Below are 26,722 nucleotides of genomic sequence, written 5' to 3' on the forward strand. Positions count from 1 at the left end.
GAAATAATTTCTAAATGTACGGGTAAGTTGTTAGAACTCCCATGTATCCATCACCCTAATTCACCAGTTTTTAACATTTTGCTACTTTTGCTTTATGTACGTATTATCTTTTCTGAACGGCTTGCACACATCATTTCTCTTTGCCCCTTCCCTCTTTAAATTATAAAAATAATATAACAGTGGGGCGCCTGGATGGTGCAGTCGTTAAGGGTCTGCCTTTGGCTCAGGTCACGATCCCAGGGTCCTGGGATCGAGCCCCACATCGGGCTCCCTGCTCCGAAGGGACTCCCCCTGCTTGTGTTCCTGCTCTCGCTATCTCTCTCTCTGTCAAATAAATAAAAATTAAAAAAAAATAATAATATAACAAGGTTGCACCTGGGTGACGCAGTAGGTTGAGCGACCGACTCTTGGTTTTGGCTCAGGTCGCTATCTCAGGGTTGTGATCTCGGGGTCATGAGATTGAGCCCCACATTGGGCTCCATGCTCTGAACAAGAGTTGGCTTGGGTTTCTCTCTCCCTCTCCCTATGCTCCTCTCCACCTCCCGCCCCACCCCACCCTGCTCTTTCTCATTCTCAGATAAATAAATAAATCTTTAAAAAAATAATATAACAAAATAAAGATATAAAATCTTTAAAGATAACCTCAAATCCTACCTAATACTAATATGTCCAGTTAAAATTACTTGATTCTCTTCTCAGTTTGCATATATGATTTTTGTAAAGCTCAGGTGTCTTGAAATACATTCACTGAGTCATCCATCCATCTGCCCATCCATCCATCCACCCATGAAATACTTAACTAAGGTCCAGGCCCTATACAACACATCAAACCAGCACATAAGTTCATGGTTATGAAATGTGATAATAGTCACCGAGGGCAATTCTTGCCCTCTCTGTGCCATTTCACTCCTAAAAAAAAAAAAAAAGAATCCTTTGCCCTAAACCAGGGATGTCAATATGGTTGGGGGTTTTGTAGTATTTATTAATCATTTCCCACCAACTTACAAAAAAAAGTACGTTAGGTGGTTATAGTAAAAACAGGTATATAACCCTCCAATTAATAACCAGCAAGTCAAAATAAAAATCAGAAACTCCTTCCAACCGTTTCTCAGTCCCGTTTTCTGACGGGCAGGAAGCGCTTCTTGTGTTGTCTATCATCACCAAGCAAGAAGATTTTACTCAGCTTTATTGCCCATAATTTGTATTATCAGAACAATTGTTTTCCAGATATAAAATTACATGAAAATATTTAAGATGCCTCTTCCAACAACACCCCTCTTCCACAGCAAGTTCAGAATCCCTTTTCATAGAGGAAGGGAGATATTTCCTGGAACATGACAATAGGCTGCTTGGTATCCTTGGGCATTACATTTTGACTTTGAGCTTCCTATGAGCCAAGGCAACAAGGAATCATGATGATTTACACTGTTTTAATTATCTGTTAAAAGCAAACCATTAGGGGCTCCTGGGTGGCTCAGTCGGTTAAGCGTCTGCCTTCGGCTCAGGTCATGATCTCAGGGTCTTGGGATTAGGTCCCAAGTCAGCCTCCCTGCCCAGCCTCCCTCTCCCTCTGCCCCTCCCCACAGCGCGTTCTCTCTCTCTCTCTCAAATAAAATCTTAAAAAAAAAAAAAAAAAGCAAACCATTAATTCTTCAAGAGAGATGAACTTTATTTTCTTTTGAAGGAGTGCAGAGCAGAGATCCAGAAACTCCCATGGGTTAAGGGAGAATCTGAACCAGCTCTTCCTGCCTGCCCCAGACTCCTTGTGTGTGTGTGTGTGTGTGTGTGAGTGTGTAGTGGCAGGGGTGGGGGAGAGGGTGGCCGAAGGAAGTGGACTGATGGCCTGGGGTAGGACGGCACCCATGGCCTCCTGGAGGACGCAGAAAGCACCTGAAAGTTAAGAAGTCCTGTGTATCCACGGGGCAGATGGCCCTGTGGGAGGGGTTGGGGAGTATGCTGTGGAGGACGCTGGCAGCATCTCAGAGAATGGGCTGTACCAGGCCTACAACAGGAGGGGAGTGGTTATGGCCCCAGGAATAACGTTCCTGCCCTGTCTGTGCTGAGAGCTATAACAGTTACACCAGCTCTCACACTGCACCACTGGGGCTCCCCGGGGCCAGATCCCTCATCTAGAGAGCTAGGACCCCTCCCCCAGAGCCTTAGGGTTGGAAAACGCCCCCCATCTGAAACCCAAATTTGAGTGCCCCGAAAGGAAGAGACTCCCGGAACAGGGGAGAAATCACTTTGATAAGGAGTTTGAACTTTATGCATCAAAAGAGACCCGTGAACCCAAAGAGTCGGTTAACCCAGAAGAAGCAGAATCGAACCAGAAGACACCAAGTTACCTTTCTTTGGCAACATCAAGTGGGAATGGAGGCTCCTAGGCAAATGAGTTCCCCAGAATAAAGAAAAAGCTTCCTCTCTACATGCCTGAGAAGTGTGTGCATTTCAAACTCCTCCCACTTTGGAAGCTTGGTTAATGAGATCACCTGAACAAATGAAGCATTCCCAGTGATTGGGTTTTTCTCTTTAGCTCAGACCACCAGGAAAAAGTGATTCCAGCTCTTCTACAAGGAAAAAAATAGTGTTAGATGTAACCTTTTGAACTCTATATTAATTCTTCTTCCTCAGTATGAAAGTACTATGTGGAAGCCTTATTCTCAGTAATCAAAAGTTTATTGTCTACTTTCTAGATCACAGCTTTTTTTGTTGTTCTGAAACTGATTCTCAGGAGCCTTAAAATCCACTACCCATCTTCTTCTTTTTATTTTGTGACCAGTGTCTGACAACACATTTAATTTGGGGGCTTTCCTTTTTTTTTTTTTTTTAACCCCCCTCTAAAGATTAGATTTCAGTCACATTAGTAAACAAAACAAACAAAACCTTTCAAATAAGATGCATCTTTAATGTTTCAAAAGTAACTAACTGGGACGCCTGGGTGGCTCAGTCGGTTTAGCGTCCACCTTCGGCTCAGGTCATGATCCCAGGGTCCTGAGATCAAGTCCCACATCAGGCCCCTTGTTCAGCGGGGAGTCTGCATCTCCCTCTGCCTGCTCTGCCTGCCACTCCCCCTGCTTGTACTCTCTCTCTGACAAATAAATAAAATATTAAAAAAAAAAAACAAAAGTAACTAACTTCACCTTTTCTGAGTCCATGCTAATGAATGTGTATCTATGTAAATAGAAGCCCTTCTTGAAATGGGGGAGAAGAGTGGTCAAAATAAGACAGACAGGGGTCCAAGCCTACCTCCTCACTCCCCAGCAGTGTGACCTTGGGGAAGTCAGTAATCCTTTGAAGCTCAGTTTCCTTCATCTGTAAAATGGGAATAATACTAGTATCTCTTGTAAGGGTCTGCTCTGAGGATTAAAGATGCATGTCCATGGCTTAGCCCAGTGCCAGGCACCCTAGTGAGCCATGGAGAAACATTTGTTGCTACTATTGTTTTGGTTTTTTTTTTAAGATTTTATTTATTTATTTGACAGAGAGAGACACAGCGAGAGAGGGAACACAAGCAGGGGGAGTGGGAGAGGGAGAAGCAGGCTTCCCGCGGAGCAGGGAGCCCGATGTGGGACTCGATCCCAGGACCCTGGGATCATGACCTGAGCCGAAGGCAGACGCTTAACGACTGAGCCACCCAGGCGCCCCTTAATGTTTTTTTCTTACTGAAAAATATCTTTATGTCTAGTAATAAAAATAAACCAAGACGTTTGTAAGACAAAAGCTAGTTTGCAACATTTAAAAAATATTGTGGTATAATGTATATAACATAAAATTTATCATTTTATCTATTTTTAAATGTATAGTTCTGTGGCTTTAAGCACACTCACAATGTTTCGTAAGCCACCGCCATCACCGTTTCTAGAACTTTTTCAGCACTCCAAACAGAAACTCTGTGCCCATTATACAATAACTCCCCCTTCTCCCTCCCCCCAGCCCTTGGTAATCTCCATTCTACTGTCTCTGTGAATTTGCCTATTCTAGATAGCTCGTATAAGTGGCATAATATATTTGTCCTTTTGTCCTCTGGTTTATTTCCCTTAGCATAATGTCCTCAAGGTTCATCCCTATGAGAGCAGGTATCAGAACTTCATTCCTTTTGAAGACTTAATAATATTCCATTTCACATATATATCCATATTTTGTTTATCCATTCATTCTTGGATGGACATTTGAGTTATTCACACCTTTTGGCTATTGTGAATAATTCTATGAACATTGGTGTTCAATTTTTTTTTTTTTAAGATTTTATTTATTTATTTATTTGGCAGAGAGAGACACAGCGAGAGAGGGAACACAAGCAGGGGGAGCGGGAGAGGGAGAAGCAGGCTTCCCGCGGAGCAGGGAGCCCAATGCGGGGCTCAATCCCAGGACCCTGGGATCATGACCTGAGCCGAAGGCAGACGCTTAACGACTGAGCCACCCAGGCTCCCCCAATTTTTTTTTGAGACCTTTTCATTCTTTTGGGGAAACACCTAAAATTGGAATTACTGGATCATATAGTAAATCTACGTTACTTTTTGAGAAACTACCACACTGTTTTCCATAGTGCGCACACCAATTTACGTTCCTGCCAGCAGTGCATATGTTTGCTCATTTCTCCACATCTTTACCAACACTTGTTCTTATGGTTTATAATAGCCATCCCTATGGACGTGAAGTGGTATATACTGTGGGTTTGATTAGCATTTCCCAGATGATTAGTGATGCTGAGCATCTTTTCATGTGCTCATTGGGCGTTTGTATATCGTCCTTTAAGAAGTGTCTGTTCACAGAATGCCTGGGTGGCTCAGTTGGTTAAGTATCTGCCTTTGGCTCAGGTCATGATCCCGGGGGCCTGGGATTGAGTCCCCCATTGGGGCTCCTTGTTCAGTTGCGAGCTGGCTTCTCCCTCTGCCGGCCACTCCCCCTGTTTGTCTCTCTCTGACAAATAATCTTAAAAATAAAAAAAATGTCTGTTCAAGTCTTTGCCCATTTTTGAATTGGGCTGGGTTTTTGGTTTGTTTTTTGGAACATTAAAAAAACAATTGGAGTTTGAAATAATTCACATGCTGGGGTTAAATGGATTTAATATTTTAAAATACAGGGTGTCAAATTGAAATGAAAAATAATTTTTGTCTCTGAGAATGCCTTCTTTTTAAACACTCTCCAAACAAGAAGAGTGAGGTCGAATTCCTAAATTAATCGCATTCCTGTTAGACAAGAAAACGAACAAGTGATAGGAAAAACCAGCTGACTTTTTGTGGTTTCTGGGAGAGAAGAGATGGCCACTCAGAACCAATGATCATCTGTGAAATAAGGAAGCATTTGTGCTTTAGTTACGGTTATTTACAGTTTATGCCTAAGAAACAAAATCACCTGCTAGCAGCCCAGTAGCCTGGGGGTGGGCGGGTGGAATCGCCCAGAACTATCCTAGGCCCCATGACCTTGAGGCAACACTGCTGAGGGGAGGAGGGCCCTGACGATGTTTGTGACGATTTGGGGTCGCCAGAAGATGGAGACAACTGGGAGGGCACGTCTGGGAGTTTTTCCGACTGAACCACAGACCCAAGAGCCACATAGCTGGGCTGGCCCGGCCTATTCAGGCCGTGTGATAAACATCTTAGTTACTGAGCTAGCGGGTGTGAAATGCCTGGGCCATCACTGTGGGAGGTCTTCCATCGAGTTTTAAAACCTACTGTTTGATGATGAATCATTAGAAGTCAAGCGCCCCCCCCCACCCCCCCACCCCCCATGGCCGGCCGCACTTGCCACGTCTGGGTGCACTTTAGCAAACCAGCAGTGAGCACCTCTCCCCTGCTGCGGGCCGGAGCAGGAGTTTTTAAAAATTGTGAATAGACGGACAGGCCTAGAGCAGCTCCCTTCGGGATGCAGGAAGGGTTCCGCGGCTCAGCGGCCCTTCCTCTGGCCTTCAGGCCCTACCTGACGTTTCCTCGGCTCCGTGGGGTGTGGTGCCCTGCCGGGACGCCGGAGTCCAAACCGAGCGTCTGGGCTTCCAGAATGGTCATGCCTGCGGCCTGCAAAGGCCCGACCTCACACCCCTCCTCATGCCTTTCCTGCTCAACATCTCAATCCAGTTCGTAACATCTCAATATAGTTTTAAAACATCGACACTGGGGGCTCCGTTCAACCTCCACGGGGCTCTTGGACGGCGCGCGGCGACCTCGGGGAAGTGAGAGGAGTTCGAGGGGCTCTGGGGCGCAGGGGGAAGAGCCTTCCCAATCCTTGGCCGCCGACTCCCTTCGCAAACAGGGCTCCAACGCCTCAGGTCACGGGCACTGAATTTAATCCAGGTGCGGCCGGCGCGCGGCCTGATCCCTAGCTTTGGTGTCCAGACTGTAACCTCGCGGCGTCGGGGCGCCGCGCAAGCCCAGGACCCCTACTCTCGGGCCCCCCAGGCCGCCGCGCGTCTCCGTCCCGCGAGGCCGGGAGCTCCCACCCAAAGCAAGGCTTTTAAAAATAGCCCCGGCGAGATCCAGGCAACAGGAAGGAACATTTTTTTTTTTTTTTTAATGTGTAAAAAATGTTTTGCTTCTTGTAGGGAACACAACCGCTGCAAGTTCCAGCACACAGGGCCCCTCCCGCGCACCCACAGCCATCGCCGCCTCTCCGGCAAGGCGCGGGCACCGTCTCCCGGATCCGGATTTGGGGAGCGCAAGTGCCCCCTGTGGCCGGCCCGCGCCTGACCCCGCGGGCCCGAGAAGGCAGAAGCCGCCGGCGCGCGGCCCAGGAGGAAGTTGGAGCCGCGGGGCCGGGAAGGGGGCAGGTCGGCGCCGCGGGCCAGGCGGGGGCCCGATGGGGCCAGGGCCACCCCGGGGCGCTGCGCCCAGGCCGGCCTGGGCTCGCGTCCCCCCACGTGGCCGGCCGCCCGGGGCCCCACGTGGAAGGCGCGGAGGAAGAAGGGGAGCGAAGGGAGGGCCCGACTCCCGGCCGCTGTAGCGGGACCCCCGCCCCCGCCGCCGAGGCCCCAGTGCTTCGCGAGGGCCTCCCGGGCGGGGCCGGGCCGGGGAGTGCCCGCCGCGCCCGGCCCCCTCGGCCGCCAGCCGCGCCTGTGTGCACTTTCGCGGAGCCACTAATCCCCCGAGAGAGCCGATTTGTAGTGAGGAGTATCTGTAGGGGGCGAGGCCGGCCCATGTGGGGTTGTGTCATTGGTTTGCAAAGAGAGACCCCGCCTTTACCCAAAAAAAAAAAAGGAGCGAGGAGTGAGCGAGCGGCGACCCTCACCTCGCCTCCCGCCTCGCTCCTGCGCAGCCGGCGGGCACCGGGCGACGCGGCCAGCGCCGCTTCTTTCCCTTTCCCTTTCTCTCCGTTTTCCGCCTCCTTCCCCGGAGGAGAAAACAAATAAAGAAGAGCAAATAGCCGGGAGGCGCAAGGCATCCAGGACGCTCCCTCCCCCGATCCAAGTTGGAATTAGCATCCTCTTGGGGGTGAGCGCGGCGCGGGGCGAGCGCGGGCCGGGGACCCCCAGCGCAGCCCCCTCCCGGCCAGTCGGCGCGGGGCTGGGACTGGGGGGGGGAGGATCGGGAGCCGGGTGGGCGGAGGAAGGGGGTGGGGTGGGTGGGGACGTAGGAAGAGGCTCGGCGGCGAGGGGAGGAGGAGGAAGGGACGGGGAGGGGTAGGGTGGGGAGGGGAGGGGAGAGACAGGGAGGGGAGGGAAGGGCGGGAGGGGGAGGGGCGGGGAGCTGGAGAGATTAAGTTTTTGTGTGTGTGTCCCTGTGTGCGTGTGTCATTTTAAGGTGGCCCGGGAGCGGCCCAGAGAAGCCGGCGGCGGCCCGAGGAGCGAGGGACCGAGCCGGGAGCCATGCCGCGCTGAGGGGGGGCCGCACAGCCGCCGCCACCGCCACCGCCGCCGGGTGGGGTGGGAGGGGCGGGAGCCGCCGCCGCCGCCACCGCCTCCCGGGTGGGCGCCCTTCGCCGTGGACGCCGGCGGCCCGGGACGAGGTAAGAGGGGCCCCGGGGGAGGGCTGGGGCCGCTGCCGCCCCCACCTCACCTGCGGCCGCGGGCTGGGGGCGCCGCGCCCGCGCCTCACTGCGCCACTCGCCGTGTTGGGGGGGGGAGGAGGAGGGCGAAGGACACGGAGCCGGCATCCGAGGACATCTTTGGTCTGCGCCCCCGTGTCCCCGCTTGGCGCCCGGGGGTGGGAGCCGGCCTGGAGGTCCTTGCCTGCCACCCCCGCCACCGATCGCGCCCGCCGGTTGCCGTTTGTGCCAGGATTTTTGTTGTTGTGATGAGAGTTGATGAATGCGAAGTAGGCGGTCACCTTCCTTCCCATCAGGATTGGTAAAAAAAAAAAAAAAAAAAAAAAGAAAAAAGAAATCCCGAGCGCGGCGGCGTCCGGAGGGCAGCGGCGGCGGCGGCGTCTCGGCGACGGTTTCCTAGGCGCCCCCGGCTCCTGCTCCCCGAGGCCGGTGGGTGCGCGCGCGGGGGCCGCCCGCGACCCAGGCCGAGCGCGCGGCGCGCCGCGGGGACAATACGGCCGGCTCCCCCGGGACAGGGAGTCCGAGCGCGCGGGGCCTTAGGCTTGCGGGGCGGGGGTGGGGGGAGAGCGGGGGTCCGCGGGGAAACCGGGGCGCGCGCGGCTCAGGGCCCCCAGGGGAGCGGCCCCTGCTGGCCGGGGATCCCGCGCGGCGCCCCGGGAGCGCAAGTGAAAGAAGGGAAAGGAGGCGAAGTGGAACCCTTTTGTTTTGCCGGCCCCGCATTGTTGGCTCCTCCGGGCAGCCCGGGCCACATCTGCCGCCGCCGCCACCACTGCCGCGCCGGGCTGGGCCCGCCAAAGTCGCAGCGGGGCGGGGGCCCGGGGCTGGCCGGGCGGCGGGCGCGGGCGGGGGCCCAGCGGGCCGGGCATTTCCTCTGCCCGTCCGCGCTCCCGCGGGCACCACTTCCTCCTCGCCCGCCGCCGCCGCCGCCGCCGCCGCGAACCCGGTCTGCCCGCCTCCCCCTCCCGGGCTGCACTTTTCGGGTGGGGCGAACCAAAAAGAAAAAGTTTCGCAGGAGGGGCTGGCGAGGGCGCGCCCCGGGCGGCGGGGACCCGGCGCGGCGTAGCGACAGCCGGGCCGCCGCGGTCGCCTCTTCCTCCTCGTCCTCTGCGGCGCAGGACTGACCCGCGAGGCCGAAGGGAAGCGCCTTTCTTTCTCTCCCTCCCGCTCTGCCCAGCGCTCCGGGGCAAGTTGGGCAGAGGCGCGCGGGAGCCGGGCGCGCCGGGGCCTTTCTCCGGCGGGAGGCCCGCGGCGTAGCTGCTTGCCCGCAGCCCACGCAGCGTCCTGGGGCTCGGAGGCCGCGGGCCCGGGAGCTCGGCGCGGTCACCGCCGGCCGCGGCGAGACACATACGCGCGCACACACCCTCCGGTGGCTCGCTCTCGGCCGCGGCGGATGGTCACGGACCCTGAGTGTGCGTGTGCGAGCGAGTGTGTGGGGTGGCCCCCCCCCCCGCCGACCCCGAATACTTTTTCCGGAGGCAGCCCCAAGCAGCAGCTGGCTCCAGGGGTCCCCATGTTTAGTATTTTACAGGGGAAAGGAGGAATTTTTCGTAGAAAGCCCCGCTCGCTCTGCGTCCTTGCGGTGGCCTACGTCGTCATGCCGGACTCACTTGCCCTATCCAGGGTAAACAGATCTTTCTGGATTTTTTTCCCACCTTTTTTCTCCAAAGATTGGAGATCAGGTTAAGTTCTTCGAGAGTCAGATATGAGTGGCTTGAAGGGTAGACAAGAGAATTGTATTCTATAAATATGCATTGGGAATTTAAAATGCTAAGTGCCTTATTTGCAATTCTGTTGGATATTCTAGAGACTGGTATATTTTTATCTGACATGGATAATTTGGAGGGGACGTATATTTTGGTTAGTTTACAAAGTGGTTCTGCCTCCCGACTTTGGCGAAATATATTAAACTCTCCTACTACTTTTTCAAAGAAGGTTCTCTACTAGGTGCTTGGGTTCAAAGACAGTTTTAAAATTACCTCGTGTTCAGTACCTGAGACTGCTGTTCTGCCTCTAGGGCTCTCACAGTAGAACTAGTTAGTTTTCTTGTACTTAGGAGAATTCCAGTGTTTTGAAAAAATTTTTAAGTAAATCCTTTACATTTTGAAGTAATGGTACTTTAAAGGATCTTGTTTTTATAATCATTTGATTTCAAAGAGTACTTCTTACAGCAATTATAAAGTGATATTCAAAATGCTAATTAAACACTTTGAGTCAGAGCAGCTTTAATATTGAAACAATTTCTTTTCTTTCTTTTTTTTTTTTAAGTAACAGGGACTATATCCTAGAGTTGAAACACTAAAAATCCTTTTGTCTGCCATCAGATCTCTGAACCACAGTGACACTCTCCTGTAAAAAAAAACAAAACAAAACAAAACCCTGGTGCCCTTTTTATTGCCCCCCAAAGAAAAGTTAATGAGATGGTAGGTTTCAAGCAAAAAAGCAGACCCTCCTTCTTGCAAAATATGCTTACAGTTGCCATTGAAGTTGTATGTTAGCCGTGAATACACTTGCCTTTAATGAAGCCAGTTTAATCGTTCACACTTGATCAAGTATAACAGGACCAAACAAAGGAAATAAGCCAGCATATTCCTGTAGAGCGTTGAGGGGTTTAGTGTAAGTGTTGGTGTCAGGTCACCCCCTCCCCCCACTTTGCCCCCAGTACAAGGGAGTGAGGGTTGAAGGCAAAGGGAATTTATGGCACTGATTGGTTTTTCTGTGCCTCAGGGGTAGGGGACCCCAGTTTGTCCCTGTAGAAAGCAGTTATTAGAGGGAATTTTAAAATCTTGGCTTTAGAACTCATTTTGAACCTGACAAGGTGCTTTTGGTTTAATCCTTTTTACTGTTTGGGAAGATAAGGCTGGGGGGGGTGGGTCTGTTGTCTCCCTCATTTCTAACTGTACCTTAATAAGGCTGAGTGGAGGGTGGTGTGGCTCTGCAGTTTGAGCTCCAAGCCCTGTGTTATTTATGACTTCACTTGGGATCTTTTGAAACTGGCCCTTGAAAGGGTGTTCTCCTGGGGGAGGGGCAGGGTGAATTACCTTTTCTTAACTCTGATTTTTCTAAAAAACTTCTTTGTCCCTAAAATGTATTTCTTTGCTAGGCACAAGTTGCAACTTATTCTGGGACTTAGTCATCAACTCAAAGAAGAAATATTTGCAAAGTGTGTCTTCTTAAGGTTAAGAAAGTAAAAAAGTTTGGCTACTTAAAAACAAACACTACTAGCATTGTAAAAATACACCAGTGACATACTTTGTGAGATATTTTGGCCTTTTAAGACTCAGGGCACACCTGTTCCTGTCCCTGCAGGGTCGAGTTTGCTTTCCTTGGCATTGTTCATCTGGTCGTGTACACAAGATGAAACAGGAAAACTTGGCTATCTGTATAATCATTAACTAGCCAATCAGTTATCCTTTCAGGGAATAATCGATAACTTTACTCTTGACTTTTAAACCACCCCCCCCACCCCCCGCAAAGAAATTGCATCTCTAAGTCTGGGAAGTGTTTTAAAGAGAGATGATGAAACACAGCCACAACAACAACAAACAAACAAAACTACAGAGTCAACCCGCATCTCTTGCAGCATTCGGCATAGCTAGCTACAAGGTCAGGAAATGATGAGTGTATAAAATCAGAACTGAACAAGCACTGCCCCGGGGTTTGAAAAGGATATTGTTGGGAACTGTTTAAAATACTAAAGCAGAGGGAGCTCAGGATGGCTCACACCACTTGAAATCCTTGAGATTCTTGCGGATTAAAAACAAAAAGGGCCCGAATCTCAGGCACACCCCTCCTTTGAGATCTAGCACCAGATTGCCATTTATCAAAAGTCCTTTTCCTTCGTGAATCACTTCTGAATGCAGTTACACCCTCTGCATTTGACGCTTTCCCTAAATGGAACAAATTTAAAGGGGAATGGCCATCCCCGTTATCATTTTTTTTACCACTGTCATTTCAATATAGAAGGGCTGTCATCATAATGTGAGTGCAGCCTGGGTCCCTCTGTGAATAATCTTTCTATCAGTGACAAGCAGCAGGCTAAGTGTCCCGTGTCCCTGATACAGGCCACAGACATATAGTCATAAAGTACATGATCAGGAGAGGAAATTTATCCGTTGGGCAGGGCATAACTCAGGTAATATTTCCAATGCATGGCTGATAGTTCCATCACAGAGGCTGGAACACAGGTTTGTAGTAATTAAAAAAATGGCAGTGCAGTTTGCCCAACCCTTTGAAGAGAAGTACTTGGACTTAGCAGAAGTGACTCGGTATAGTGAAATAATCGGGGTGCCTTTTCTTCCAAGATCTTCCCGTGAATTGCTAGCTCAGGAATGCTCGCGTGGACTACTGAAAAACTTTTAGTAGGCACATGAAAATGCTGGAATGGATACACTCTGAGGCCACACTGCCTGGGTAGATATCAGTTTTCTCCCTTACAGCTGGTGAGCATGTCCTAATTCACACTGCTGCAGTTAAAGTTACAGCACACTGGGAAAGGAGGGAAAACACAAGGCTTCTCCCCACGGACGAGCTCGAGAAGTTAATTTTTTCAAGTCTGTGTTTGATGGAATATGTATCGAAGATGTATGAAAGGTTTTTTGTTGTTTTTTTTTTTAAGCCCTATCTCTGGATTTGGAAAATTATACTTAATCATTGCTAAAAACTTCAGAACCATTTTCAAGGTGTTCAGTGTTTCTTTTGATCATGATTTAATGGATGGCATCCAAAAGCCATGAATGTGACTCAAATGATCCTCACAAATTAATGTTGGGGCAGAATCTGCAGTTTGCTTTTTAACTCTCATTATCGATGTTTAAAGCCTAAATTTATGGCTGCACTTGGGCATTCAGGACTTCCCTGCTGAAAAGAAGGACTTTGCACATTGTGCAAAAAAAGGGGGGGGGGGACTCACAAATGAATGCAGAATGTACAATAGGGAGAGAGCCTGGCCATTGTTTGTGTGGAATGTTGACAATGGGAGCCAAGGGGCAGTTTGGCCTTCATTCTTCCAACTGCTCGAGAACACAGAAACTTCAGGAGCTGCGGACGGATGGGAACCAGAGGCACATTTATCTGCCTTTGCCTGGCATGGCAATGTGGGCCACTGGTCTACTCCCTTTCCAGAGTTTTCTTAGAAGGTGGTCCCTTTTGGACTGCTAGGGACCTTTGTGCGCTCTTCTCAGTAATCTGCTTTTTTGAGTAAAGATTCTAAAAGCAGAGAGAAGGGTTCTTCAAAGAAAAGTGTAAAAAGCAGACTCCCCCCCCCACCCCTCAAAACACAATGTTAAGAAATCCTACTCAACCCTTACCAGAAATTGAGGAATTTCAAGTCGCAAGAAGCTGTTGTGTTTATTTTTATTACTCCTCATGCTGAAGTCGTTTTTAATCTGTTTGTAGTGTTAGGGAAAGTAGAGCTGAAGTGAGCATTTGTTGGGTTTTCATGTTTAGTTGGACAGCTGCTGCCATTTTTGAAAACAGTCCTCTGTATGCATCTTTCTCCCCATTCACAGAGCCCCCCTGCTTCCATGTGGGAACTGAGGTTCCAGAGCGGAGCCGACTCTATAGTTCCAAGTGGCGGGCATTACTGTGTCCTTTCTCTTTTGCCCCTCTACCCTAAGTGGAATCAGTATAGACATTGACTACCGTTGGGGGCTGATGCCTGTTCTGATTTTATCGAGGTACCCTTGGTTTAGAACTTGAGGGCCAGTTGACCATTTCATCTGTATCAAGCCTATCCCTCCTTGAGTGAATGTTTCAGAGATGATCTAAGTGTTTCTGTAACTAAATTTAACAGATCGTGGCCAAAAGTTGGCTTTTAATGTTCACAAAACTTCTGATAAAATGGTTGGGTTCTTATTCATGGGGCAAGTGATGCCTTTGATTTTATGGGGAATTGTGACTTCTAGATAATAACAGAGCCTTCATTCTTCCCGGTAGTATTTAGAGGACGTTAATCCCCAATAGCTGTTGTTGTCTGAATTTGGTGGGCTGGTCTTTGGTGGTTGTTTTCTGGGAGTCCAAAAAAGTCTGGGGGGCTGGATGGTGGTGAAGCGGGGGAGGGTGGTGCTCTTCATCCATTTGGTTCTTAAAATCTTTCCCACTTCTAAAATGCAAAAAAAAAAAAAAATGCACCTTCTTTTGTGTTATTGCTTTAACTCCCTTCAAAAGCAATCTATTGATCAGCAGAAATGTGCTTTTTGCATTAAAATAAGCCCTTAATTACGATTTGAAAGACACTGTTACTGGCTTGAAGATTGATTGGAAATAGTGGCAATATTTCTCTCATTCCAGCCTACATAGGGGCAGGGACTGGAAGGGCCTTTTTAAAAGATGTGTAACTTAGGTGGCGAGCGGGTCTTTTCTGCAGCATCGGGGCTAGCCAAGGGGTTGTAAACTCACTGCGGTGCTCCAGCCAGGCCTGAAATCTGGCCTCCAGCAATCTGTCCAAGCCCAGGACAAACAAAAACTTCATTATGGAGTCAAGGAGTCCCAGGAAGTTCCTTTGGAAGGAACTGTAGACCAAGACCGCAGAGGTCAACTCCTCTGGCCTAATGGGATTTTTTCCCCTCCAGTATGGCAACTTAAAAAGCCTACCTAATGTTGAGGCCTAGCAGAGAGCCAGTAGCTGGGTGTAAATGGCCCAATCGACCTGGAAGTGCTCATAGTGTTCCTGCCCCAGGTGTGGGAGGGGGACAAGAGGAACTGCAGGTGAAATTCTTTTGCTGTAGGGGGTGTGAGGCTGGGAAAGGGTTTGTGCACCTTTCCTGTTGAATGTGCTCTGTCTGGGACTTTATTCTTTTGCTGATGGATGTCTTTTAGTGCGGTAGGCCTAGAAGCGCAAACAAAGTCACAGTATGTCATCTGCGTGTTCAGGCCCAGGTGGGCTAGGGAGGGGGTGGGGTCGGTGCCCAGTGGCTCTTTTGGGTGGTGGGAGAGCCTGCAGTAAGTTGCAGCTCCCAGGCCCAGCCAGCAGTGAGCAGGGGGAGGGCTCTTGAGAGCTCTTGACACCCTGTCCCGGAATGGTTGAGGGGACTGGGAATGTTCTGCCTGGAGGGGAACAGCCTCACTTGGTCACATGGGCTTGCTTTGCTGGGAGGGACGGAGTCCTGGTGACACCAGGGAAGCTTTGCTGGAGAAGCTGCTGGGCCACATGGTTGCATGGGCTCCTAGCTTGGCAGACCGCTGTGTGAGGTGTGGTTAGGTGGGACAAAGCTTTCCAAACACCGGAGACCACCAGGGCAGCCCTCACTTGGAGACACTTTCCTAATGAACAGGGTGGGGTTGGGGAGAAACGCTGCATTTTCTTTCCAGTGGCGGTGACAAATATTTTTCAAGTTTTTTTTCTATCTCTTCTCCAGACTTTGAGCTGTGGTCTGCAGCGCTGGCCGATTGCTCCATCTGCCCTTCAGGGACGGGATGGAGCAGGAGGCCCAGGGTGGATGCCAAGTGGGAATGATATTTCTCCCCAGGAGCACTCAAGAGATGTACCATATTCCTTTTTCTCAGCGATTTCTGGTTATGGGCTAGAAGTCACTCCAGGAGTGCAATGAATAAAGAGTATATTTTTCTGTACAGATATCAGTATGCACATATAAGTGCCTACACGTAAAATCTCAGAATGTTTTTGATCTTAAAACCATTTCGCAGTCATTAATTTTCGCGAAGCCCCTGCGGGCTAGGTAAGCAGAGCAATTGCTATTTTGCCCGCCGCAGAAACAGTGAATCACCTCCCCCAAATCCTAAAGAGGCTGGTGTCCGCCTCTGGTTTCCGCAGCGCGCTGGGGGTGTGGGGGCCCCGGGGACCCCCACGTTCCGCCCAGACGGACCACAGGGCGACTTCCGGTCTCCTGCTCGACCTTCTGATGCCGGGAGGGCGAACTTGGGCCTGGGGGAAGCCTGGCCGCCGCACCTGGCCGCCGCACCTGGCCGCGCTCTACCTGGAGGGGGCGGGGTCTGGCCGCGTTTCCCCGCGCGCGCCCGGACGGCCGGGGTGCCCCGCCCTGCTGGAAAGACCCGCCTGCCGGCGTCTTGCGGTTCCCGGGGTGCCAGCACCCCCGGACCTCTGGGGCCCGCGGACCTGCCGGCTCCCGCCCTCCCCTCCGGGCCCGCGCACCTGGGGCTCCGCCCCCCGCAGGCCCGCGTACCTGGCGGCCCGCCCCTCCCCCCTCCGAGGCTCGCGTACCTTGCCCCCCCCACCCCCCCACCCCCACTTGACACCGCCGGAAGCGCCCCTCCTCCGGCGCTGGCCCTTTCACTTGTAAATAGCAGCCGTTTCTCGCCGTGGGGGAAGTCCTCTAGAGGTGATAAAAATGGCCCCTGCCCCCCTGTGCCCACTTCCTCCTTCCTCCCACAGGCCATTGTGCGGGGTCTGACCCCGGGCGGCGGGGGTCCGGCCGGACGCCGCCCACACCCGCAGGGACCTCCGCGCCCCTCCGAGTCCCGGGGCGGGACGGGGAAGGAGCCGCGAGACGACGCAGGACCCCAGGTGGGTCCCGAACCCGCGCCCGAGGCCCGGGGCTGAACCAGGTACCTGGCTGGACCGTGCCTGAGCCACCCCCACCCCCCAGCGGTCGTAGGCTCCAGGAACTCCCAACCTCCTGTCTGCCCCCCCCCCCCGCCCCCCGAGGGGACAGGGAGGTCCGTTGATCCGCGATGGCGGCGGAGACGCTGAAACGGTGAACGGCCGCATCCTCACGACTTGGCCCGCTTGGCATCCGGTCCCCTGGGCGGTGTTGGGGCCGCGCTCCTCTTGCAACCTTCCAGTCTGGGCGTCTTACTCGTGCCTGCGGTAGCGCGGCGCCAGTTGCTGCGGGAAGCAGCGAGGGCTACCCAGGCCTTCCCCGGAACCCACGTCCAGGACAAGTGACCTTACTGCGCTTGTCACAGTGCGGCTCCTGATGGGCCAGTGAGGGCAGAGCCAGGATGGTCTAGGGCTTTCCCACTTGGCACCCCTCTTGTCCTTGCTGGAAGAATTTGTGTGTTTGACTCTTCCTGTTCTGGCTGACTTAATTTGAAACTCAAATCTACCCCAGGCCTTTTAAGTAGTACTCTTATTTTTGTTAAGTTAACAATATAGCTATGGTTTATGGAGCATTTACTTAGTATCTTTGTCACTCCCGCACTTGGTGTATGTTGCATTTGATCTTCACAGTAAGGTGGGGTGATGTCAGGTGCCGGAGGCACTTGGGTGACTTGCCTGTCACCCCTTGCCCCAAGTGGCAGAGCTGGGATTCGGATCAGGCTGTTGGCAGTGGGGTTCTGGCAGGATTCCTTGGCAGAGGAGGAACTCCTCCTGCATTGGGAGCCTGTCCTGTCACCCTGAGAGCAGAGGGGAAGTGAGAATTCCAGGCTTACCCCAAATCTGGCACGTTCTCCCCAGGATTCAGATGGGCTTCTCAGAAACAATCCTCTTTCTCAGGCCCGGGTTGACTTCCACATCACATGGGGCTATGAGAAGTCTGGCTTGTTTTAATTTCCGCCTTTGATTAGTGATCTTTTGTTAGGATCTCACAATCTAATGCCAAGGAGGAATTTCTAGATAGTTTCCTGGACAAGGCCTGTTTTAAATTCCCTACACTTTTTGGGTTAATGAACAGCATGGCTCCTGATCAGAAGCCTCGGGCAGGCTTCGCAGTCAGGGGCCCCCTTGGATGCATGGGGAGAGTTCTGCCCCTCTGGATTACGGACTCACTGTCCAGGCAGAGAGTAGACATCCCGAAGGACTTCAGTAGTCAGGCACTGTGCTGTTTCTCCAGTCGTGTTCCTTCATTTACCCTCTGATCCTCTCCCCGGTAGAAGTGATGGTGTTTTACCGGTGAAGAAACCGAGGGTCAGGAAGGTTAAGCAACCAAGAGAGCCAGAAGTCTAGTTAGTTCCCAGTCCATCCTGAGCTGGTTTCTCTGTAATTGATTGAGACTTTGGGCTTTTGGTTGGGACTTGGGTACAATTGGGGATGGCTTTGCGATGATAGCCAAATTAGACCCCTTCTGTGCTCTCGATCTCATTTTCTCCCTTGCTTCCATCTGGGTGTCTGATGCAACCACCTTGCCCGCTCGCAACACACACACGCACACACACACACACACACACACATCCCTTTCACAGTGCTTAGGCTCTTTCGGTGGTAACATTGGATTTGGTGGCCAGGTATCATTTTATGAGACTCAGATTTCCAAATTTGTGGTCTAGGTTAGTGATCTCAGAGTTTTTCAAAACCAGCCCCCCTTCTTCCTGGGGTGGGCCCCTTTCTTGGGGAGGGGCTGGAGGTGGTGGGTGGGATGCTCCTTTCCCTCACTCTGGCTGCTGTACACTTTCCAACAGGACTCATGATGCACCTCTTACAACGGGAGTTGCTTCCTGGGTTCAACATGGGGGCATCTGGGAGAAGAGACTGGGAAGATGGGGAGGATTTCATCTGATTGGAATAGTCTGTTTGCACCATTCCTGTAAAAACCGGCCAGAAACTTGATTCTGCTGGGTAAACCTCCTTTGGGTGGCTGCCCTGCGTTTGTGTTGGCCTTAGCAAGGAATTTGAAATCATACTCCTGAACAAAAGGAGCAGCCTTCTTTTCAAAGAGTCCATCAGAGAATTGAAAGGGAATGTCACAAAGTTGGGTGTGTCCTGAAATCCAGAGAGGAGCCTGCCTGGGTGATTAACTCACCTAAAAGGCACCCAGAGCAGGTGACGCGAGAGCTCTCACTGACCTTGGCTTCCTTTAGGGTAAGGTCCCCCAAGGTGAAGATTTTACTGAAAAACAGGCTTTCCTCTACTGACAAGATTTCCTTCCTGCCCTGCCGTGCTCCTGACCCTTTCGGGAACACGTGTGTGCTTGGGAGATGCCCGACATAGCTGCTCTGGCTCCAAGGCCCCCCCCGTGGGGCTGGGCGCGGCTCGGGGGGTCTCACTCAGTCATTGCGTTCTGCCTGGTCTGCAGGGCTGAGGGGAAAGGCCAGGAGGGGCGGTGTCTCTTGATCAGCTGGTCACTGTAGCCCCGATGTGCTGGCTCAGCTCTAGTTTAGGTAGTGATTGTATTCTTTCTATTTTAAGTCCCCCGTGCAGTTTTCAAACAGGTCTCCATTCTGCTTCACTCCCCACAGAAGAGGGGCTGTGGTGGGGCTCGGTCGGCCGCCTCGGTGGGACAGGAGAAGGGAGAAGCTGCTTCGGGCCGCACTGCCTGGAGCGTGGATGGGGCTGGGGTTTCAGGCTTCTCTGCGTGGATGACGCTCCGATGTCCCTTGTAGCTTTGTCAGCTTTTCCTGGCTGGCCCCACCATGCACGTTCTTGACGGGAGCCAGGGGTCGTGGGTGGCCTCCGAACCGGCCTTCAGATCTGCGCTGTAGAAGGTGTGTGTCTCTGTCCTGTTCCACGTTTCAGGATTCCCTGGCTCCGCACAAAGGCCCCTGAGCTTGGCATCCAAGTCCCTCCAGCAGGACACAGGGGCCATCTGATTAGTGTCCCACATGCCCGTGTTGGTGCTGTGGTGAGTACACCAGGTTTCCTAAGACCCGATTTTTCTCTGCCTTGGCCTCTGTGCAGAGTTCTGTTTATTCTCCTGCTCTTCCAAGATGCTTGTTGCTTTTCAGTCAGGGCTGAGAATTTTTTTTTTTTTTTTTTAAACACACATCCTTTCTTCTCATTTCTCAACTAAGCCTGGGATTAAGAATGTGGCTTCAGCTGACAAAAGCCAGGAGATTTCAGAATTAAAGTTGGAATTCTATCTGTAATGATGTCTTCCTGAGTATTTAAGGAGGACTTTGAACCGTGGGTAATTTTTTTTCCTTCCTAAACTGGCCAGATGTGCTCCGAGTCGTAGGCAAAAGAAGCAGCTCCACGTGATTTGAGTTTTCTTTGTGATAGTTGTGAGCTTGCCTTATTTGAGTCCCCTGTGTCCTAGGGGCACAAAGGGAAGAGGCTTGTGACTGGCCCCTGTTTGGGTTGTGTTCTTACTGTGTGTGTCACACGGGCGTGAGAGCTTCGAAACTGCCTCCCGGCCACCACCCCCAGCTCAGCAAAACCACTTGAAACGCACTTTGCAAGTATAACTCTCGTTCTTTAAAATGTTTCTCCACAAGAGAGATTAAAAAGTTGGGTTTTTTGTTTTGTTTTGTTGTGATTCCTTTCATCATCTGGGGCAGCGGCTGGCAGGCTGGGCAGGCTGGGGGAACCGAGGGAGAGGGACTGGTAGGAGTCGGGTCTGGTTTCTCTTGTTAGTGGGGGAGGGGGTGGGGTCAGTGCAAGGACCACTTTTTGGCCTTGCCTGTAGCGGGGAGTTTTACAACCTGGTGATCACTTGGCGTGGCAGGCTCCAGGGTCAGATCCAGAAGCTTTGCCCTGGGCCATCCCAGCAGCCCACTTGGGAGCCCAGGGTTATCTGTGTTCTCTGCCTGGTCACTTCCCGTGAGGGAGAGGAGAGGTCCCACAGAAAGGTCGTGAATGTCATCCTTCCCAGACTGATGCTGGGCCCAAGGAGAGCCACCCCATCCTCAAGACCTTAGGAAAGGCAACAAGATAAATATGGACTGATCAGATGGGACAGACGGTTCGAGAAAGTGTGTGGCAAAGGAGGCAGGGAAAGCTGCTTGACTGCATTTGGGATTTACTGAGGCCTTGGAGAGGACTTACCGTTTCAGAATCTAAAATGAGGATCAGAATTATAAACTGCTTGGAACAGGCCTGACACACCATAGGTATTTGTTAAATTTTTAAAAATACAAAATACAGACAAATAAATCATCCACTTTTGCTTTGAGGTGCCGTGTACCTGTTGGAGCAGGTTTCCTTGTGGGTCCCTCACACCGCCGGGGTGGAGATCAGAGAATCCTGACCTCAGCAGTGGAAAGAGGGGTTCCCCTTGGGTGTTGGGGGACCGGAGAGAAGGCTCCCTGGGCTTTGAGATGGGGCTTGGTAGTCACAGATGGTGGGCTGTGTCCTAGGGGAATGGCCGCACAATGGATGGGAGGTTTTATCCTTTGCACACGAAGGACGGGTGAATTTCATGGAGCCTGGTGAAGTGATAGGTGAAATGGGTGTGTAGTGAATAGTGTTTGAGGGTGGGAGATCCAAATCCTGGTGCTGTTAAAAAAAAAAAATACAGGGACATAAGGGTAGTGGCTGGTTAAGTTAGGGAGCAACCCATCTTCTCGATGATTCCTGGGGCCAAAATGATGACCCAAAAACCACTCAGGTTGTTTTTAGACTGGAATGCTACTCTGTATTAGGTCACTCTGAGAAATGCCCAGTAAAATATTTACTTTCTCTTTAAGAGCTACTTTCCCTTACCAGAGAAGGAAGAAAGAGTAGTCCTCTGCCTGAGGACGGCCCACATGGGGGTCGGGCCCCCCCTGCTGCAGCTGCCCTGGACAGGTTGGGTCCACTGGAGAGCCAGCCCCGTGTTGAATTCAGCACCGCTGAGTGCTCTGCACCTTCTCTACAGAGCTGATGAAGCACGGTGCAGGTGGGCCTGACTGGCCACATTCCGAGGGGAATTTGTGTAAGAGAAGGCACTAGTCAGCCCCCTTCCCTGTCAGCATTCGCCTTCACATGCTCCCGTCCGATCTCCAGGTCCCGAGCCGGCAGTAGGAGGGTTGGTACCTGTCCCGGAGAATGGCTTGTTGGGGTTGCCTTCCTGGCACGTGGTGGGCACTTGGTCCGTAGCAGCTCTGGTGACTAGCCCAGGTCCAGCTGGGTGACCAGCTTGCTGCATGTGTTCCTGCCCCTTGGCCCTGGAATTAGGATGGTACTTGCTTATCTCCTCCCAGGGCAGTCGTCCACTCATGGGGACTGACTGGGTGCCCACTAGGGCCCGGTGCCGTGTGGGGGTGCACATGACTGCCTGGGGGCAGGGTTCCTGCTCTGCATTTCGTGTTGGGCTCCAGGTTCGAGTAGTAGGGTCCCGAGAGCATGAAATGGTGAGGCACAGCCTGGGGGGACTGTGTTCTGGGAAGATGTCCTACCGGGGTCCGTGGAAGAGACAGTTTGTTGCCTTCAGGGCGGGCTGGTCATTTCATGGACCAGCAGTTTCTTTGGGCTCAATTCATGCCATAAAAAAAAAAATCTCCCTTGGAAAGCAAGATGGTCCTTGAAAATGCCCTTGGAAGGCAGCCGGTGCTGGAATGTGAGGACATCTCAGGGGTCAGGGGCCAGAATGTCATATTTCCACATTTGCAAATCCTAGGAGTAGTGTACAGTAACTAAAGGCTAATGCACGTGGGAAGGGGCTCAGACATTAGCTGGTGGTTTGACCACCACCATCATCATCATTGGTGGTGGTGATGGTCTGAGAGGAGTGGGAACCATGGGTAGTACCAGGAGTTGTGGTGGGGGGTAAAGTAGGTGCGACTAAAGTTCCCTTCTGCCTCTGCCTTTTTCAAGAGATGCGCTGCGTGGCTTGCTACATCCCTGTAAAACATCAAGCTGGAATTAGAGGCCTTCCGGGATCACGGAGAGGTCCTTTGTGCCCTGCTCCGTCAGCACAAGTTGCCAGCAGCCCTCAGCCCACCCCCACCCCAGGCCGGGCTCTGGCCTGCCCCATGAGTGGAGCCCGTGGATTCCGTGCGTGCATTTAGCGGTAAGAAGCTGGCTGTGGGCTTGGTGGTTTTCACATGAGTGATTCATGCAGTCCCCACGGAGGGCCTGTGCCCATGTGGTTTGAGAGGGTGGCCTCTGGAGCAGGGCTTCTCTGGGGTACCCCCTGGCCAGAAGTTAGTCTCCTGGAGCTCCACCCAGCATACCTTTGGAAGAAGCTCCAGGTAGGGCCAGAACAGCTATATTTTTAGCAAACTCCTCCCGGTGGTTCTTAATGCAGCCAGCCCAGAACCTGCCAACTGCACACAGATTATCTTTCTTTAACAACAAACCACTCCCCAGCACACATCCATACACTTGAGTCTAGTTATTGAACATTTGGCACGACAAATGATTGAAAGATTTTAGATGTCTTGAATAACCCCCTCCCCCTCAAAATCTGAATGAATAGATTTGGAAATGGAAATATGGATTTCTGCCCAACCTAGTCTGATTTTTTTTTTTTTTTTTTTTGGTTTAAGAGGGATTCTCCACCCCCTAGAATAGCACCAGGCTTTCCTAGGGACAGGAGGGAAATTCTGTGTGTACCCGTTAACATTGGAGCTGGTTCCATACTCAGATGCACTTGACATGGAACTCTCTTCTGACCGGTCAGCAGTGTCCACCGAGGGGGGCTGGGCTGAGTGTCACAGCCTGCTGGCAAGGGGAGAAGTTGGTTTTACAAATTACATTTTAGTACAATACAAATCACTTTAGGGAGGCACACTTTGGAAATCTGAGCACACAAGTCAAGGGTGGGTGCAGCAGTGGGGTTGGTGACTTGCACACTGGCCGGTGTGAGCGTGAACGAGATCAGCACCAAGCACATCCGCCTCGTTTTGCAAGTGAACAAGTCAACCTCCAGGAGCTCTTCCGAGCCGATGGTATTATTTCCCTGTGTCGCCAAACACAGATTTGGGGACAACACCTTCTGTTTTAGAAATGTAAGTAAACACATTTTGTGGCAGATCCTTTTCATCTTAATCAGTGGATTTATTAATTAGTAGGCTTCACTGAGGCTGATAGCTTATGTTTCCATATAGATGACAGCTTACCTTTATTCTGTTTGTAGAAACACTTTGTCATACAGGAGCTTACTTTGTTTTTTAGTAACAACCCTAATGAGACAGTGAGGAGGCGTGGTTACCTCCCACTTGTGGAATCCGCTGAGGGATCTCACAAGCCACGTGGATGGGCTCACGGTTCATAAATGATGGAGCTGGTTCTGACCTGCCTCTTCTCTACCAATACCAAGCTGTCTGAAGAGTGGCTTTGTATTCAGATAACCCAATTCTTTTTTTTTTTTTTTTTGAAGATTGTATTTATTTGAGAGAGAGCGCACGCTGTGCACATGCACACCTGTGCCTGAGTGGGAGGAGGGGCAGAGGGAGAGGAATGGGCAGACTCCCCACCGAGCTGGGAGTCCCGATCCTGGGACCCTGAGCTCATGACCGGAGCTGAAGGCAGGTGCTTAACTGACTGAACCACCCAGGCGCCCCTCAGATAACCCAATTCTTTTTTTTTTTTTTTTTAAAGATTTTATTTATTTGACAGAGAGAGAGAGAGAGCAGGAACACAAGCAGGGGCAGTGGGAGAGGGAGAAGCAGGCCTCCCGCCGAGCAGGAGCCCAGTGCAGGGCTCAGTCCCAGGACCCTGGGATCATGACCTGAGCCGAAGGCAGACGCTTAACGACTGAGCCACCCAGGTGCCCCCAGATAACCCAATTCTAAGGACGAGGGTGTGTGTACAAATTTGAAGGCAGGGTGGGGGTGTGGGGACGTCCACCCAGTTTGAAGAATCTGGAGCCTTTGTGTGAGTTCCAGGTGCTAGGGTCAAGGTGAGCTTGAAGGGGGGGGCATGCATGGTGTCCTCAGATGAGTGATTTAAGGGGCTTCTTACTCCTTGATCTGAGGTTGTTAACTGTGGTCTTGAGCTTTTTGGCCCTTTCTGGTTTGGGTAACTGCTTTCTGGGGGAAGTTTGGGATACCTTTTGAATTGCACACAGAGATATTTACTGTGAGAGAAATTCCAGCCATTACCTTAACCATTACCTGGCCAAGTGGCACAGGGATAGATAGATGTCCGAGGCCACAATTCTGTTTAAATACGAGAAGTAGAAGCCTTTGGGTCCTAGCAGTTTCTTTGGGGGCTGTTTTTGGACTTGGGTTAGCAAAGAAACGACTTTATGATTTATGGTGTTTATGAAGACTAGCATACCTATCTGTTTTCATATAGACATCTTAATAGAGATTAAATACAGAATAAAGCAGAATGCATGAACGAAGATATTCCCATAAGCAATATTGTAGTGTTAGGCAGTGTAATTATGTTTTGTACACTTCCCAATTAAGCAGTTATGCATTACTGGAAAAACTACCTTTAAGAGATTTAGGAAAGCTTTATAATTTTGTATATCAAATAAAAATAGATGTATTTTATGCATAGGGTTTAAAATTTTTACGTTCAATGATAAAGTAACTCAATTTGGATTGATTTGTGGAAATTTATGCAGTGACACCGAGATGAATTTGCTTTTTCTGAAAATGGCCTGTTGAACAAAAATCTGCTTCTTGAGCAAATAGAGCTCCTACTGTGCGCCGGCCTCCAGGTGAGAGCAAGGAGGGTTTATCCTGAAGTTCAGCAAAGCACTGGTGACCTTGCAAGAGCTGGAATGGGCGCGGGGGGCTTCTCTAGGGCATGGGTGGGCGGTAGGTCATCCCTGGGCTGAGGCGTCAGGGACGCCGAGCTGCTGGAGGAATTGAAAGACATTCGTGGTGCTCTCCTATGACTGAGGATGTGCTGTGTAGAGCTTAAGAACATAACTTCCAGATGTGCACTTAGGGTCCCAGGACACCTGCCCCCCTGGTGAAGTCCTTGGGAAGTGACCCCACTTCCTTATGCCTGAGTGTCTTCACAGTGGGGTGGTGGGTGCTCAGGGAATCTGTGAGGGCGAAGTGACTTCATGTATGGCAAGCCCTTGACATGCGCCTGGAGGAAGATCTCCAGTGTGGGCATTACTATTATTATTATTATTATAGTAGTAGTAGTTAATGTTGGAGTAGAGAGACTGAAGTGTGGGAGTGGGAAGGACTCTAGGTCTGAAGAGGCAAAGAGAGGGCCCAGAGGGTTGCGGGGTGGCCCTGAGTTCAGATCACCACGGCCAGACATGGCTTTTTTTTTTTTTTTTTTTTTTTTAAGATTTTATTTGTGCGCTAGAGAGAACAGAGGGAGAGTGAGAGGGAGAAGCAGACTCCCCACTGAGCAGGGAGCCCGATGCGGGGCTCAGTCCCAGGACCCTGGGATCATGACCTGAGCCGAAGGCAGATGCTTAACGACTGAGCCACCCAGGCGCCCCAAGACATGGCATTTTAGAGCGATGGCCGTGGTGCCTGGGGGACTGGACCCGCTGTGGACTCGGTGGATGTGGGGGGTGGGGGAGCTATCAGAAGGGTGTTTGGTGCTCAGTCTAACAGGCCCAGGTGCCTGACGGGTGGTGGACAGACAGGAGGACAGTGGGTCAAGTACTTGGGCTGCATGCACGGTGGGTCACTCTTTGGGGGTCTGCTCAAGGACTCAGGCTGCAGGGTGGGTCCGTCATCTCTAAACCCAGCTCATTTTACACCAGAGCTTGAGTGTCAGTTTCGCTCTGAGCTCCTGCACATGACCCTGTTCTGTTCCTCCACAGAGAAGCCCAGGTGCCAAGATAGGGCTGAAAGCTATTTTGTCACTGTCACTATATCCTCTGCCCGCCCCCCCCCCATCGGTCATCTTCAGGGCCAGGGATGGTGGTGATCCTCTCTAACAAAGGGGCCAGCAAGGGAAGGCTCAGGTCTTGTCCTGGCTCTGCCCTGAGCTTGCTCTGTGACCTTGGGTGAACTCCAGCGCTGCCCCACGGTTTTTCCTTCAGTGGGCGTCCCTGGGTTCTCTGGATTGGGGCACGCCTGGGGGTCCCAACGCCTTACTGATGGGGACTTATTAGGCTGGGTGTGGCCTCCGGGGGCTCTCAAGGGCTACTGGCTTGGCCCTTGTACGCCCGTCCCACGCTTCCCCAGGATGACTTAGCAAGGGTAGATCCAGTCCCGCTGGGGATCTTCCTGAAGGGAGCAGCGGGGAGGGGCTGGGGGCAGCCTGTCCATTCTTGGCTTGATCAGATGGGTTTGCAGTTAGATTAAAGGGACCCCGACA

General features: G+C 51.6%; 1 long non-coding RNA gene across 3 annotated transcripts in view; it reads left to right on the plus strand.

The window, feature by feature from the left end:
* Positions 1-7,002: 7,002 nt before the first annotated feature.
* LOC145722110 (uncharacterized) overlaps positions 7,003-26,722 on the plus strand; it is a 115,637-nt gene continuing 95,917 nt past the window's right edge. For 2 of the 3 annotated variants that reach the window (XR_014146136.1, XR_014146135.1), the window contains exons 1-2: positions 7,116-7,424; positions 7,734-7,938. This is a non-coding gene — a long non-coding RNA (uncharacterized LOC145722110). Of the gene's footprint in view, positions 7,425-7,733; positions 7,939-26,722 lie in introns of all 3 variants that reach the window. The other variant, XR_014146134.1, reaches the window with a different exon arrangement.

Source organism: Leptonychotes weddellii, chromosome 6 (assembly GCF_054177405.1).
Source record: "Leptonychotes weddellii isolate Sample4059 chromosome 6, ASM5417740v2, whole genome shotgun sequence".
Classification (NCBI taxonomy): Eukaryota; Metazoa; Chordata; class Mammalia; order Carnivora; family Phocidae; genus Leptonychotes; species Leptonychotes weddellii.